This window comes from Hyperolius riggenbachi, chromosome 3 (assembly GCF_040937935.1).
Source record: "Hyperolius riggenbachi isolate aHypRig1 chromosome 3, aHypRig1.pri, whole genome shotgun sequence".
NCBI classification, from domain to species: domain Eukaryota; kingdom Metazoa; phylum Chordata; class Amphibia; order Anura; family Hyperoliidae; genus Hyperolius; species Hyperolius riggenbachi.
This window is the reverse complement of record NC_090648.1, coordinates 246067254-246082384: the sequence shown is the minus strand read 5'-3', so window position 1 is coordinate 246082384 and position 15131 is coordinate 246067254. Positions and strand designations below refer to the sequence as shown.

The following is a 15131-nucleotide window of genomic DNA, read 5'->3' as shown; positions in this document are numbered from 1 at the left end:
GCGGCCTTTCCTGATTAAGTAGGGAGGCACCTGGCGACGCAGATCTGCGTCGCTGGTCCTCCAGCTACCACTTTGCCGTTGCACGGTATGAGTGTGCGGTCAGCAAGTGGTTAAAGGGAAACTAAATATTGCTTTTCTTGGTCTCCACCATATTCTACATACCTGAAGAATATGGTTTTAATAGTGCACAGTGTCTTCCAACCTTGTTCCACAGAACTGTAATGTGTTGTCTCCACTTTGAGGGCTGTTATTTTGCTTTTGTTAAATTATGAAACACACACGGCTTGCATTGCCATTTTTCTTTGCTCTACTTAAGTAACTTTCTCCTCTACATTTTAATAACAAAGATATTAGGGAACTGGAATTGGGGGGGGGGGGGGGCACAAGTTCAGAGGGATGTCTACTAGTGTTACTGCAGTGAACACACAAGCAAGGCCGTTCCTGGTTACAATGTGACAAAATTAACCCGAAGGGCCCCGAACAGACACCTCATGGACCAAAAAGCGTCATTAGGGGGCCCTTTGTTGCAGCCAAAACTCCCCCCAGAGCCCCTGAACTGGCTGCTGAACCCCCCCCCCCCCCCCGAACAGGGTCTGCACTACTGGAGAATGCCCCTGGACCTAGAGCCTGTAGGGCCCCCCAAGGTGTCTCCCCCAAACTTAACTGGTACTCCCCAGGGCTTCTTCAGAGCCTTTGGCAGAGTAGAATCTCACCTGTGATCACGGGCGCAAAGTAATCGCTATACAAGTCAACAACAAAGGTATCACAGCATGTAAAGCTACATACCACTACAGATGTTAGAAAAACCATGGATTTAAAATAAAACTCCACCTTTATTAAGAAATATTTCCTTCAGATCAGCTCTACAAATTGATATTATAAACTGGGTACTTTGATTCTGAGAACAAGATTACCTAACCCTTCCTTTAGGATTTTAACTGTCTGTCAAGCTGGGGGTGTCCATGCCCAGAAATGAGACATGTGAAGGTGTAGGACAGTGACAGTGGCAGTGCTGTACCTTATTTCCTGGTTGAACTCAATAGACGCAAGCTTATTTTTAACCCCAGTTAGTGCAGCTGGTGAAAATAACTAAGATACCCTGCTTTGTGCAGCTTACAGATTTATCATGCAGGTAGGGGAAATACCTGAATGCTCTGTACTGAAACAGACTGTAAAGATTCCAGTTAAGAATACAAGTGCATTTTGTGCTTACATTTGGTTTTGGAAATTCATAGCGGACTGTAAATTGGAAGAGAAAAGTAACTTAAAGCGGACCCAAACCAAATATTTTTTTTATTAAAAATATTTACTTGCAACACTCTGACACATACAAAGATAAATAAACACTCCTTCAAGCCTATGAGCATTTCAGTGCATGCTTTTCACCCTTCTCTTTTCATAGCTAGGGTTATACTGGGGGCAGCCATTAGCAATTTCTCCATTGCCAGACACCATCTACTCCACCACTTGCCGGAAAATTCCAGGCAATTTGAAAAGGAAGGGAGGGGTTCCTCCAATAAATGTAAAATATTTTATATTTGTCATCATGCAGCTGAAAAAAGGCTGCAATTTATTATAATTTAGAAAATAGATTTTATTTCTAAAATCTTGTATTTTTAATTTGGGTCCACTTTAATAAAGCTGCAAAAAATAGTTTATAGCACTAATACAGATTCATTGCCAATTTTCAGCTAGTTTGTTATTTTACTTTAAAGAGAACCTGATGTGAGAAGAATACAGAGGCTCTCCTCTTCATTCTCTAATAATCAATGCCAGTCGTCTGACTTCTGAGCTGATGCTCTACCTCGAACACTTTAAAAAGGTATCCAAGGTGAAAAGGGTGTAAACTGAGCCCATACAGAGGTATGGGCATGTTTGCAGACACTTACCCATGTGTGTCTGTTCTCTCCCAAACAGCTCCATATACCTGTAATTAGATGCACTTGGTGGCATTTGAACCGGATGTGCAGTATTTCACTTCCACCTCTGTCCATGCTCCCTGTTTTCCTGCATCATCTAGCAATGCACTGCATCGCAACTGATGAGGTATAAATAACTCATAGGCATTGACCAAGTTTCAGTGCATTAAACAGGGTCCACTGCAATGCAACGTCACTATGAAAGTACTCAAAAAAAAAGAGTGGTTCCCAATTTTGCCAACCTGTGCATGTGGAGTATACATTTTTTACTCACAACGATCTAAAAGTATAAGCTATCACACCAAGTCAGGTTTCCATGGATTTCCTCCAACGTGTGTTCTAGTTCTGAAAAGTTTCTAACCACCTGATTGAATGTCTGAAACAAATAGAAATATATTAATTCCATGCAAACTGGAATGATTTCCATCTCACTGACCACCTCTAGTGACAGGTACTGAAGGCTGTAGTGGAATATGGGCTGGTGTGACTCCCTGCCATGCAAATGTACGGGGCAGCTCTACTCCACCATGCCAAAATACCTCTGGAAACTTTTTTTTAATGGCGCTGCCCCACATACAGGGTAAACAAAGACATACCATAATAACTTGATTCCGAGTAGCAATAGAACCCGTTCACAGTCTGTTTGGAACAGATACATTCAGTGCATTCCGGTGAGCAGGACACAAGTTTGGGTCCTGTGCAGCTTTTTCAGATCAGCTGGATAAAGTGAGTAACAGCGGAGGCTGACTGAATCAATGCTGTTCTATGAGAATGGATGTCCATTCTAACTAGTCTGATTACCACGAAAGTATCTATTTTAATGTGCTCTATCATACTTCCTCCACGATGGGGGAAAATGCCAAGCAACCCCTGCAGAGTACTCAAGGGACCCTGGGGTTCAAGGGAACCCTGGTTGAGAAAGCCTTCTATAACTGGTTTGCAATAAACCAATGGGAATCGTCCCACCCCAGCAAGTATTTTCATTGGTTCAGTGAGTGGTGGACCAATAAAAATCCTCCCTGGTGCTCAGGGAGTATTGCCATTTGGACGTTTATAAAGCGAAAGGCAAATGGTGCAAAATTTGAAAATGAAGAAAGAAAAAGTATGAAAAACGCACACCACTGAAACAACCTGATCATTTTTTTTCTATCAGCACAGTGTGAACCTAGCCTTAAACAGTGAAAGAAGGGTAAGTATTCTGCAGTCTCTGCTACAGCAAGAATTCCAGATGCAATTTACAGAGAGTTTAAAAATCGGATCACAGGTCATGTGAACACAATTTTGAGGTAAAATAGTATTTAGACTTTTTTTGCGGTTTACACGTTTACCTCATACAGGAAGGGGAGCACAAGTATAACTGTGTATACACTTCAGGTGCTTACAAGTAGTCTTTAAAGTTGACCTGAACTCTTGCACAGGACAGAAGAAAACAGAGATAAATGCACCCTGTATGTATTTAAAGAGGTATTGCACTGTCCACGCTAGGATTCCTGTGAATTTTATAAAGGAAAAGTAGAGAATCCTATTCTAGACAGTTTCCATATTTACTGTGGCTATTTTGAAGCCAGTTGTGATGTAATATCCGCCCTTAGGCCACATACACACATCAGACTACTGTCTTTGGAAAATGAAAGATCACAGACCAATCTTACCACCCTTCATGTAGTATGAGAGCCATACCTACACAGTCTATTCTATGGAGCTGAACTCCCCATCAGATAGAAATCTTTGGAAGATGCTGCACACAAAGATGCTGCACACACTCAAAATATCAGTATCTGCAAAAGATCTATTCCTGCCAAAAATCCATTCCTGCAAATTGCAATGATAGTCTATGAGATCTGCAGATCCTCATACACACATGATTTAACTGACATTCATCTGCAGATCAGATCCACCAGGATGGATTTTCAGATCTGTAGATGATTGTCTGATCTGCAGATGAATGTCAGTTAAATCATGTGTGTATGATGATCTGCAGATCTCATAGACTATCATTGCAATTTGCAGGAACGAATCTTTGGCATGAACAGATCTTTTGGAGATACTGATCTTTTGTGTCTGTACAGCATCTGTGTGTGCAGCATCTTGCAAAGATTTTTTTCTGATGTGGAGTTCAGCTCCATAGAAAAAAGACTGTGTAGAGTATGGCTCTTATACTACATGAAGGGTGGTAAGATTGGTCTGTGATCTTTCATTTTCCAAAGACTATAGTCTGATGTGTGTATGCACCTTTAGTCTCCTCTGCCGGATTTGCCCGTCCTTCACTATAGAAAGTGCATTGTTTCAGCCTGAGAAATTTTGGCAAGAGGTGTGGGAGGGGAACACAGGAGGGAAAGAGGCTTCAGCCAACCAGGCTGCATTAGTTAAGTCTGAGGGGAAGTAGAGAAGCAAAAAAAAAAGACAACCCAGCATGCCCTGCAACTTCTCTTTTGTGTACCAAATTTTCTGTGTACCAAATAAGTCATGTAAACTGGGGAATGATAATTTATCAACAAGTAATAGTGATTTTAACTTTTGGATTACCTGGTTAGCATCCTTATTACTTGTTTACCAGATAAAAATAAAGAATTGAGTTTTGATTTTATGCCCGACAGTAACTCTTTAAAGAGTTTAGCCTGTTTAATTCCCCCTCATTTGTGTCCAATCACAAGTTTTTATCTGATCTCTCCCTGTTTCACATGACATGAGATGGCACGTAAGCCCAATTGAAAGCATTGGATGTTAAAGGTGCCCATACACTCGTCAGATTGGCAGCAGATAGATAAGAAATGCATCTGATGATCTATCTGATGCGTTTTTAGAACATTTTTTACCAGGATAGAATTCCAATAGATTTCATTTTGAAATCTATTGAAATTCGATCTGATGGCATTTTTTTTGCCATCAGATTTCCATTAAGGTCAATGCAAACTGATAAGCAATCTCATCAGATCGACCAAAATTTTCCATCCCGCCAGTTCGATGGAAATCCATCGAAATCGGCCATCGATCGGTCGATTGGCCAACCGATTTGCAATCGATGGATCGATCGGTCGGCCAGAAAATCGGCTGAGTGTATGGGCCCCTTAATACGTCCGCTTCCATGAATCAGGAAGTAGAAACAGTGCAGATTTGTATCAGCTGTAACAAATGTTTCTTGTTTAAAGAGTAACTGTCAGGCTGCAGAAGCTAATTTAACCACCCTGGCGTTCTATTAAGATCGCCAGGGCAGCTGCGGGAGGGTTTTTTTTAAATAAAAAAAAAACTATTTCATGCAGCCAACTGAAAGTTGGCTGCATGAAAGCCCACTAGAGGGCGCTCCGGAGGCGTTCTTCCGATCGCCTCCGGCGCCCAGAATAAACAAGGAAGGCCGCAATGAGCGGCCTTCCTTGTTTTGCTTACATCGTCGCCATAGCGACGAGCGGAGTGACGTCATGGACGTCAGCCGACGTCCTGACGTCATCCGCCTCCGATCCAGCCCTTAGCGCTGGCCGGAACTTTTTGTTCCGGCTACGCTGGGCTCAGGCGGCTGGGGGGACCCTCTTTCGCCGCTGCTCGCGGCGGATCAGGCAGCACACGCGGCTGGCAAAGTGCCGGCTGCGTGTGCTGCTTTTTATTTCACTAAAATCGGCCCAGCAGGGCCTGAGCGGCAGCCTCCGGCGGTAATGGACGAGCTGAGCTCGTCCATACCGCCCGGCTGGTTAAACCTCTATTCTCCTGTGTTAAACAGTTTAGAAGGAAGCCAAAAAGCCATTAGTGAAGATAAAAATCTCAGTTACCTTTGATGTGTGCTTATCAGAAAAGCTGTTAGACCTAAGAGGACGCAAGCCGCATACTATACTGCAAAGCATTCTGGGGCCCTCCCCTCGGCTGCTAATGAGACATTACAGCAGCTTGTAATCAGTCCAGCGCGTAACACTGATAAATCTCCGGGCCGAGTACACTGCAGGAGTCAGCTATTGTTCCTAGCCACATGGCTCATTAATATTCACTGCACACTGTGTTATTCAGTACGAGCTTTTCTGTGATCAGGAAGCAGGCAGGACATGACGACACATTTGACAGAAAAACATGGAACCTGCCATGAGCTGACAGGAGCATCAATCTCTGCATATACTATATAAAAATTCTGTGAAGTACAAACGTGGACAGTGAAATGCATATGTAATGTAAGTACAGCCAATCTTTAGCTACTGATATATGTGTTTATTTTCTCTGAGACCTTATACCTAACAGCTCCTCTTTAAAGGTTATTATGCTGTTGTGTATATTTTAGATCAGAGATGACTTGTGAGTTCAGGTCTGCTTTAAAGCAAGACTGGGCAAGCTTGTGTATTTTCAGCAGTGAAGACAGCAGTTTCACTGTGACTCAAGAGGCACATGTGTCTGAAACCTGGTTTATAGCCCAGTGTGCGACAACACAATGTTGACTTGGTACCATGATTACATTGTGTTTAATCCAGTACAAATCTCATGTACACTGACCCTGCAACACGCTGTTTGGCCACATTACACCAATTTGTTTATATTGAGAATTTCACAGGCCATGCGCAGGATTCTCCATGTGGAAACAGATGAGATAACAATAGATGCTGTATGATATATTACATCATCCGATCTGGTGTGTTTACATAGCAATGCTTTCTCAGGGGACCAATTTAAAATCATGCCAGTTGTAAGTCAACGTGATAATTGACTAAGGTAGATAGGCAGTGATACGTAATTTCTTCAAACTATCCATACAAATGTATTTCATTATTTCTCTAATATATGTGACCCCAGAGGTCCCAAACCTCCCAAACCTATGTGACCCCATATATGTGCCCAAACTGGTCCTAGCACATACACTGCAACCCCAGAGTGTGCCCAAGCTGGTCCTAGCACATACACTGACTCCAGAGTGTGCCCAAACTGGTCCTAGCACATACACTGCATCCCCAGAGTGTGCCCAAGCTGGTCCTAGCACATACACTGCAACCCCAGAGTGTGCCCAAACTGGTCCTCGCACATACACTGACTCCAGAGTGTGCCCAAGCTGGTCCTAGCACATACACTGACTCCAGAGTGTGCCCAAACTGGTCCTAGCACATACACTGTGACCCCAGAGTGTACACAAGCAGATCCGGGCACATACACTGTGACCCCAGAGTGTACACAAGCAGATCTGGGCACATACACTGACCGCAGAGTGTGCACAAGCTGGTCCTGGAACATACACTGCAAACCCAGAGTGTGCACAAGCTGGTCCTAGCACATACACTGTGATCCCAGAGTGTGCACAAGCTGGTCCTGGAACATGCACTGTGATCCCAACGTGTGCACAAGCTAGACACGGCAAGTACACTGTGACCCCACAGCAGGCATAAGCTGGTCCTAGAACTACACTGTGACCCCAGAGTGTGCACAAGCTGGTCCTGGAACGTACACGGTGACCCCAGAGTGACACAAGCTAGACACGGCACATACACTGTGATCGGGATGATCAATGATATAACATTTTTCAGAGTTGATGCAAAGTTGATGCAGCTTAAAAATGGACCAATCAATTTAAACCTAGTTTTAAATTGCAGCCAAAGAGATGGTCAGGGCAAGGCCCCCCTGCTCCCCCGTAGTAAGAGAGATTACATACACACAGGTCCCAAGAACATTAAGCAAGCTAAAACAGGTGCAGTGAATACTGAATAACATCACATTACAATGCTACTTATCAAGGAGTGAGATCTATTAAACATCATGTGATTAGTCACTTCTTGAATGTGATGATTTAGAAGTAGGGATGGTCAATGGGATAAAAATAATTCCAAACGAATTCAAATTTTTATGCAAATAGTATATTATACAGAAAATATAAATGTATATTTAAGCTACATAAGTTTGAATAACTACTATCATAAAATCTGCATCAACTTAATTTGCATCTCACAGACTCCCTATTTGGAAGCAAAAGAAAAAAAAAAGGGGGGGGGGGCAGGGGGGTATAAGGGGGTCAAGGGCAAGGCTCTGAGCAATACTGACAAGGTAAAAACAAGAGGCATGTTACTGTCAGGAGTGGGCCATGAATCAGTAAGGCCTGGAGCCCACTAGCAGTACATTACTAAGTGCTGGTGATTTGTAAAGCTCTTGCTAATGTAATGCTATGGGTGTGATCCCGCTAGAGGGATGTGATTTTATAAAAATCCCCCATAGCATTACATTAGCAAGAGCTTTTCAAATCACTAGCGCTTAGAAAAGGCTGCTTGTGGGTTTGAGCCCTAAAGAAGATCATGTGGGATGTACTGGTAAAACAAGTACAATCTATGGAGACCCTATATTGTATCTCACAGGACGTACTGCTAACATCCTGGTCCTAAATACTTCAACAGACCTTCTGAGGTGTTGTGGTGCCCATGCTGTATTGGATCCTGTGTTTTGTCTAATTAGAGTATGGATGGATTCCATTTCAGATCCAGACATGTGATGGGTGGGGGGGGGGGGGGGGGGGGGGGTAAGGTGAAAATTCAACTTCAGGAATATTTTGTCAGGAGCAGCAGAATAAAGCCTTGAACACATGCAAGTTTAAACTTGCTGAAAAGTAGTGTGTGTACAGCAGTCTCCGATCCCCCATGTCCTGAATTTGCCAGCATGCTCCTTCACAGTGAAGACAGTGGCGTAGCTAAGGAGCTGTGGGCCCCGATGCAAGTTTTACATGCCCCCCCAAGCACTCTATACATAATTGATATGGCGCACCAAACCCTGCTAAGGACAACTACAGTGTCAGAGGTGCAAGAAGGGGATGGGAAACAGTTTGTTAACCTCCTTGGCGGTAATCCCGAGCTGAGCTCGGGGTATGCCGCCGGAGGTCGCCGCTCAGGCCCTGCTGGGCCGATTTGCAGTCTGAAAAAAGCAGCACACGCAGCCGGCACTTTGCCAGCCGCGTGTGCTGCCCGATCGCCGCCGCTCCGCGGCGATCCGCCGCGTGCAGCGGCGAAAAAGGGTCCCCCCAGCCGCCCGAGCCCAGCGCAGCCGGAACAAACAGTTCCGGCCGGCGCTAGGGGCTGGATCGGGCGGCTCTGACGTCAGGACGTCCATGACGTCACTCCGCTCGTCGCCATGGCGACGAGGAAAGCGAAACAAGATAGGCCGCTCATTGCGGCCTATCTTGTTACTTTCGATTGCCGGAGGCGATCGAAAGTACGCTTCCGGAGCGCCCTCTAGTGGGCTTTCATGCAGCCAACTTTCAGTTGGCTGCATGAAATACTTTTTTTTTTTATTTAAAAAAAACCCTCCCGCAGCCTCCCTGGCGATTTTAATAGAACGCCAGGGAGGTTAATGATTACCACTATTCAAAGTATCTATAGAAGTGATCATCACCAGTACAGGACCAATAAAGAGCTGATACTATGATATAGGGTGGGCACTTCGGGGCCCCTCTGGCCCAAGGGCCCTGATGCGGTCGCTACCTCTGCACCCCCTATTGCTACACCCCTGCCTGAAGACAAGAGCTGCCCCCTTAAAAACCAGTTGAGTTAGTGCTAAATAAAACCTTTACTGCCATATGCTGTCCTTTCTAGGACCTGCGCAACTTATGAATTTATAAATAATTAGTTTAAACGTTTTTTGTAGTACCTTCCATAGTTTAAAGATGAGTAAATTAAGCTGAAAGGTATTATTTCAGCCCAATGGAATCCAAGCTCACTGTAGAGGAAACAACAACAAAAAAAATAATAATAATGAAACATTGTGACAGAAGGTGTGTTACCTTTTTGTTGTGGTTAATAACATAAGCAATCAAGTAACAAAATCTTACATAAGACAATATGAAGTCTATTACATGTATTTTCTTAGTTGTTCTAAAGTATCTGTTCCTATAGAAGTGGCGACTAACTTCTTCAAAAGTTGCATAAAAAGTTTCATAGCAGAAGAGAAAAAGATATAGCTTCAATGTTGATTTTTTTTTTATCAGTCCACGATATACAAATCAAGAATTGCTAGTTGAATATAGATTAATTAGTAGCAATGAAGTTCAGCTTGGATGCTTTATTATGATAAAATACCCCATCTTCAGACTACTTTTTACACTAAAGCAGCTACTGTGACTTGGATGGAACAAACAACTTTTGTACTTTAAGCCACCCCATGCCAGCAACACACCTGTCCGGCCACAGGTGACCTTGCTATCTAAACCACACAATGCCAAAATGACGAACAAACTAGTGAACTCACCAGCAGCTCCTGAGATGATCTGAATAGTCCCAGAATCACAAGCTGAAGTCAAAGCGTGCAGCTGATCAGAAATCCGGGCGGTGAATGAAGCAGGTGTAACAGGGTGAGGTGTGTAGAAAGCACTGACAAGGCGGAGATTGGCATTGCACGGGAGTGGCTCTAATAACATTAACCTGAATACATCTTATGCAGAGCAAATAAGAGTATGCATTCCACCTAGTGGTTGCTTTCAGATACAGCAGCTGTATGAATCATCCCTAGAAGCAGAGTGAAACCACATTAGCTATAGAGATTGTTAATAAGACGCTAATTTATGACTTTCGTTGCAGATTTCATGCAGATTGGAATTCAGTCATTCAAAAGCAATTGCTGCCATGTTGTGTAAAATTTGCAACAAAGCTGGAAAGTTACATTCCCATTGATTTACAGTAGAGATAGTTATTAAGAAGCTATAAATTCAGCACTAGTCTGGTTGAGAGTAGCCATGGGCGCTTCCACTGACCACTTATTTCACTGTTCACGCCACCAAGCAAATTAGGTTTAGTAAAATTGCAGAAGGCCGCGGACGAGAGTCCTGGTGTGCATTTTTAGCGTTTATGTTTCTTCCAGAATCCCCTATTTTTTACAAATTAGTGGACACAGACAATTTGACCTGAGCAGGAATCAACCATTGGTCCTGCTTTCCTGCTATTGACTACTGCCAATAATGCTATTTAAATACAGTTAAAGAGGAACTCCAGTGAAAATAGTGTAATAAAAAAGTGCTTCATTTTTAAATATGTATAAATGATTTAGTCAGTGTTTACCTATAGTAAAATCTTTCCTCTCCTGGATTTACATTCTGACATTTATCACATGGTGACATTTTACAGCTGGCAGGTGATGTCAGAGGAAAGGAGATGTTGCTTGCTGTTTTGGCAGTTGGAAACAGCTGTAAACAGCTGGTATTTCCCTCAATGCAACAAGGCTCCCACACTGTGATGTCAAAACCATGGTCCCGACATCACATTATGGGAGGGGTTTCACCACAATATCAGCCATACAAAGCTCCCCGATGATCAGTTGGTGAAAAGTAAAAGATTTTTCCTGGGAAAGGGGATATTAGCTACTAATTGGGATGAAGTTCAATTCTTGGTTACGGTTTTTCTTTAAGTTTCTGGTTAAAACCACTTAAGGACCAGGGGATTTTCTTCTGATCGGTGCTGCGTGGACTCTCCAGCCCGCAGCACCGATCAGGAAATAGCCAGGGCGATCAGACTTACCCCCTTTTTTCCCCACTAGGGGGATGTCCTCCTGGGGGGGTCTGATCACCGCCGGCTTGCTGCGCTTTGTGGGGGGCTCTTCAAAGCCCCCCTCCGCAGCGTTTTCGGCGCTCTCTCCCTCTCCGTCCCTCTGTGAGCAGCGCAGGATGGATATGTAGGATAGGCTTCAGCCTATCAAATGACGGCGATCCCCGGCCAATCAGAGGCCGGGGATCACCGATCTGCTCTACAGCAGCGGCGTATGATGTAAACAGCGGGTTTTTTTCCCCCCGCGTGTTTACATTTTGGCGGCGAGCCGCGATCGGCGGCTCTCCGGCTGTTCACGGAGACACCCTCCGTGAACTGACATGGAAAGGCCGCTCGATCGAACGGCCGTTTCCATGGTAACCCACTTAAGACCTGCTGACGCCTATGGGCGTTAGCTGGTCCTTAAGTGGTTCGGAACTCGACTATTCAGAAGTCTCAGGGCTCTTTCACACCAGCTAATGCATGCATGATTTCATGCAAGCGTTATGAATTAAAGTGAACCTAAAGCCAGGCAAAAAAAAATAAGATTTACTCACCTGGGGCTTCCCTCAGCCCCCTGCAGCCGATCGGTGCCCTCGCAGCCCCACTCCGATGGTCCAGGACCAGCCGCCGAACACTTCCTGTTTGGCCGTCACCGGCCGACAGGCATGAGAACGCGAGTGATTCTTCGCGTTCCCAGCCTGTATATCGCCCCCTATGCTGCATTTCGATGTATATAAACGGCGCTAGTTCTAATCCACCTGATAGGAAAACACTAGCACCAGACGATTAAAAGCTCCCAGATGTGTTACAATGTAATTATATGGAACGCTTTGTCTAATATGATAGGTAACATGAAACAATACTTTCATATTACCTTTCTAATTGCATCCTATGTGTGTTCCATCAAAACGGACGGAACAGCTCCTAGTGTGAAATAGCCCTCAACTAACCGGATGTTGACTGGGAGCTATGGCCTTGGTTCTTCCATATAATGCAGAGCAGTGCGGTCTTCTTCACTTGCTGCCAACTGCTCTGCTGCAACCTCATACGGTTCCTGGCGTGTCACCTGACTGCATCGTGTCACCTTGCACACATCAGGAGCCATACAGTGTGGATGCAGCAAAGCAGCTGGGAGCTGCAGGATGTGAAGACAGCGCTTGGAGGTTTTGTAAGTTGTTTCTGTTACTCACTGCTCTGCATTAGATCTGTGGTGGCAGGTAATGCCTGGTACACACAATGCAATTTCCCGTTGGATTGACATTCGAATCAATTATTTCCGACAGGTCAGATCTGATAATTTTTCTGATCACTTCTATACAAAATCGATCAGTAAAACAATCAGAAATCAGATCGGACCTGTTGGAAATGATCAGTATGACCATTAATCTGATGGGAAATTGCATTGTGTGTACCACGCAGAGTTAAACTTAAAGGGCACCAGAGGCAAAAAATAAACTAATGAAATAAACAATTGTATCCATCTTCCTTCTCCAAAAAATGACTTAAGATATTCCCGGGTTTTATTTTATGTTTAAATCTACTTTTTTAAGTTTTAACTGTTTTATTGTTTTTGCTCCATAACACATCCATTGAAGTATGCCAGAGCTAAAATGTATGAACTTTTGACCCTTTGTATCTTTTTCCGGCTCTCAGAAGCCATTTTCTGCTAGGAAAGTGTTTTATAGTTGGAATTACTTATCAGCGAGGGTCACACTGTAGTCACTTCCTGTCTGAGTCAGCCACTTACATACATGATATTTAACTCTTTCAGGCAGAGAAAGAAAAAAAGGAACACAGCACAGTTATTTGTGTGCTAGGCACTGTACATACCCATGACTATCTCATGTCACATCGGGTATCCTTTTAAGCCAGGTTGCTTTAGGCCTGGCATCAGGCAATTCCTAGCTGTGCCAGATACTGGGGACTTTACTGTATAATGCAAATTGTATGCCACTTGGCATTAGGCAAATTACGGTTGTAAGAAAGTGCATTCAATCCTATGTAATAAAACCTAAGTGTCCATGCATCATCCTGTCCCTGTGTCCGTGCGTTTGCGCTACTGCACATGTGCACAGCACGAATAGCCGTTGGGACAAGGGTGTGCGCGGGCGGACAGCTGCACGCACGTGCGCGGGGGGAGGGTGCGTGCATGCCCACTGACATGCAGCGGTGGCGTGACAGAGACCTAGAGCCCATTTCTAAATGGGCTTAGGTCAAGTAGTTATTATATAATTTACTATCTCTACATCAGATTTTGTCTGGAATGAACAGCGTTCTACTAGCTGTCTAAACTCCTCCCCTTATCCCACCATCACCATAGGGATGGTCAAAGAGATGTAAATCATTTCAAGTTCATCCAGAAGTTTCTAATTTTTTTTATACAAATTGACTCATCAAAACCAGGGTTCGAGGTGTCGAAGCAATTTTGGGTCCCTGGAGTAGGAGTCAGTGGACTCATAAACTGAGGAGTCGGAGTCGGAAGTTGGATGATTTTTGTACCAAATTCATAGCCCTGGTAAGTATTAAACTAAGTCGGAGTTCGAGTCATTTTGGGTACCTGGAGTCGGTGGTTTCATAAACTGAGGAGTCTGACTCAGATAATTTTTGTACCAACTCCACAGCCCTGATCAAAACCCACCTCAGTTTTATTTAATTTTCCTATTTTCAAGCTTGTATAAACAATTGCAAAAATCTTCTTCTTGTAGGGAGAATGCTCACTTCCACTGCTGCTGGTGGAAGTGAGCAGTCTTACATAGTTACATATAGTTACATAGTTATTTTGGTTGAAAAAAGACATACGTCCATCGAGTTCAACCAGTACAAAGTACAACTCCAGCCCGTCCCCCACATACCCCTGTTGATCCAGAGGAAGGCGAAAAAACCCTTACAAGGCATGGTCCAATTAGCCCCAAAAAGGGAAAAACTCCTTCCCGACTCCAGATGGCAATCAGATAAAATCCCTGGATCAACATCATTAGGCATTACCTAGTAATTGTAGCCATGGATGTCTTTCAACGCAAGGAAAGCATCTAAGCCCCCTTTAAATGCAGGTATAGAGTTTGCCATAATGACTTCCTGTGGCAATGCATTCCACATCTTAATCACTCTTACTGTAAAGAACCCTTTCCTAAATAAATGGCTAAACCGTTTTTCCTCCATGCGCAGATCGTGTCCTCTAGTCCTTTGAGAAGGCCTAGGGACAAAAAGCTCATCCGCCAAGCTATTATATTGCCCTCTGATGTATTTATGCATGTTAATTAGATCTCCTCTAAGGCGTCTTTTCTCTAGACTAAATAAACCCAGTTTATCTAACCTTTCTTGGTAAGTGAGACCTTCCATCCCACGTATCAATTTTGTTGCTCGTCTCTGCACCTGCTCTAAAACTGCAATATCTTTTTTGTAATGTGGTGCCCAGAACTGAATTCCATATTCCAGATGTGGCCTTACTAGAGAGTTAAACAGGGGAAATATTATGTTCGCATCTCGAGTTTTTATTTCCCTTTTAATGCATCCCAAAATTTTGTTAGCTTTAGCTGCAGCGGCTTGGCATTGAGTACGATTATTTAACTTGTTGTCGATGAGTACTCCTAAGTCCTTCTCCAAGTTTGATGTCCCCAACTGTCTCCCATTTATTTTGTATGGTGCTAGACCATTGGTACGACCAAAATGCATGACTTTACATTTTTCAACATTGAATTTCATCTGCCATTTATGTGCCCATATAGCCATCCTATCCAGATCCTGTTGCAATATGACA

General features: G+C 43.8%; 1 protein-coding gene across 1 annotated transcript in view; it reads right to left on the bottom strand.

Moving 5' to 3' along the window:
- Positions 1-10200, bottom strand: part of PROSER2 (proline and serine rich 2) — a 57703-nt gene extending 47503 nt beyond the window's left edge. Inside the window, exon 1 of the mRNA XM_068276097.1 lies at positions 10104-10200. The gene's annotated coding sequence lies outside the window, so the exon portion shown is untranslated. The remainder of the gene's footprint in view (positions 1-10103) is intronic.
- Positions 10201-15131: the final 4931 nt, after the last annotated feature.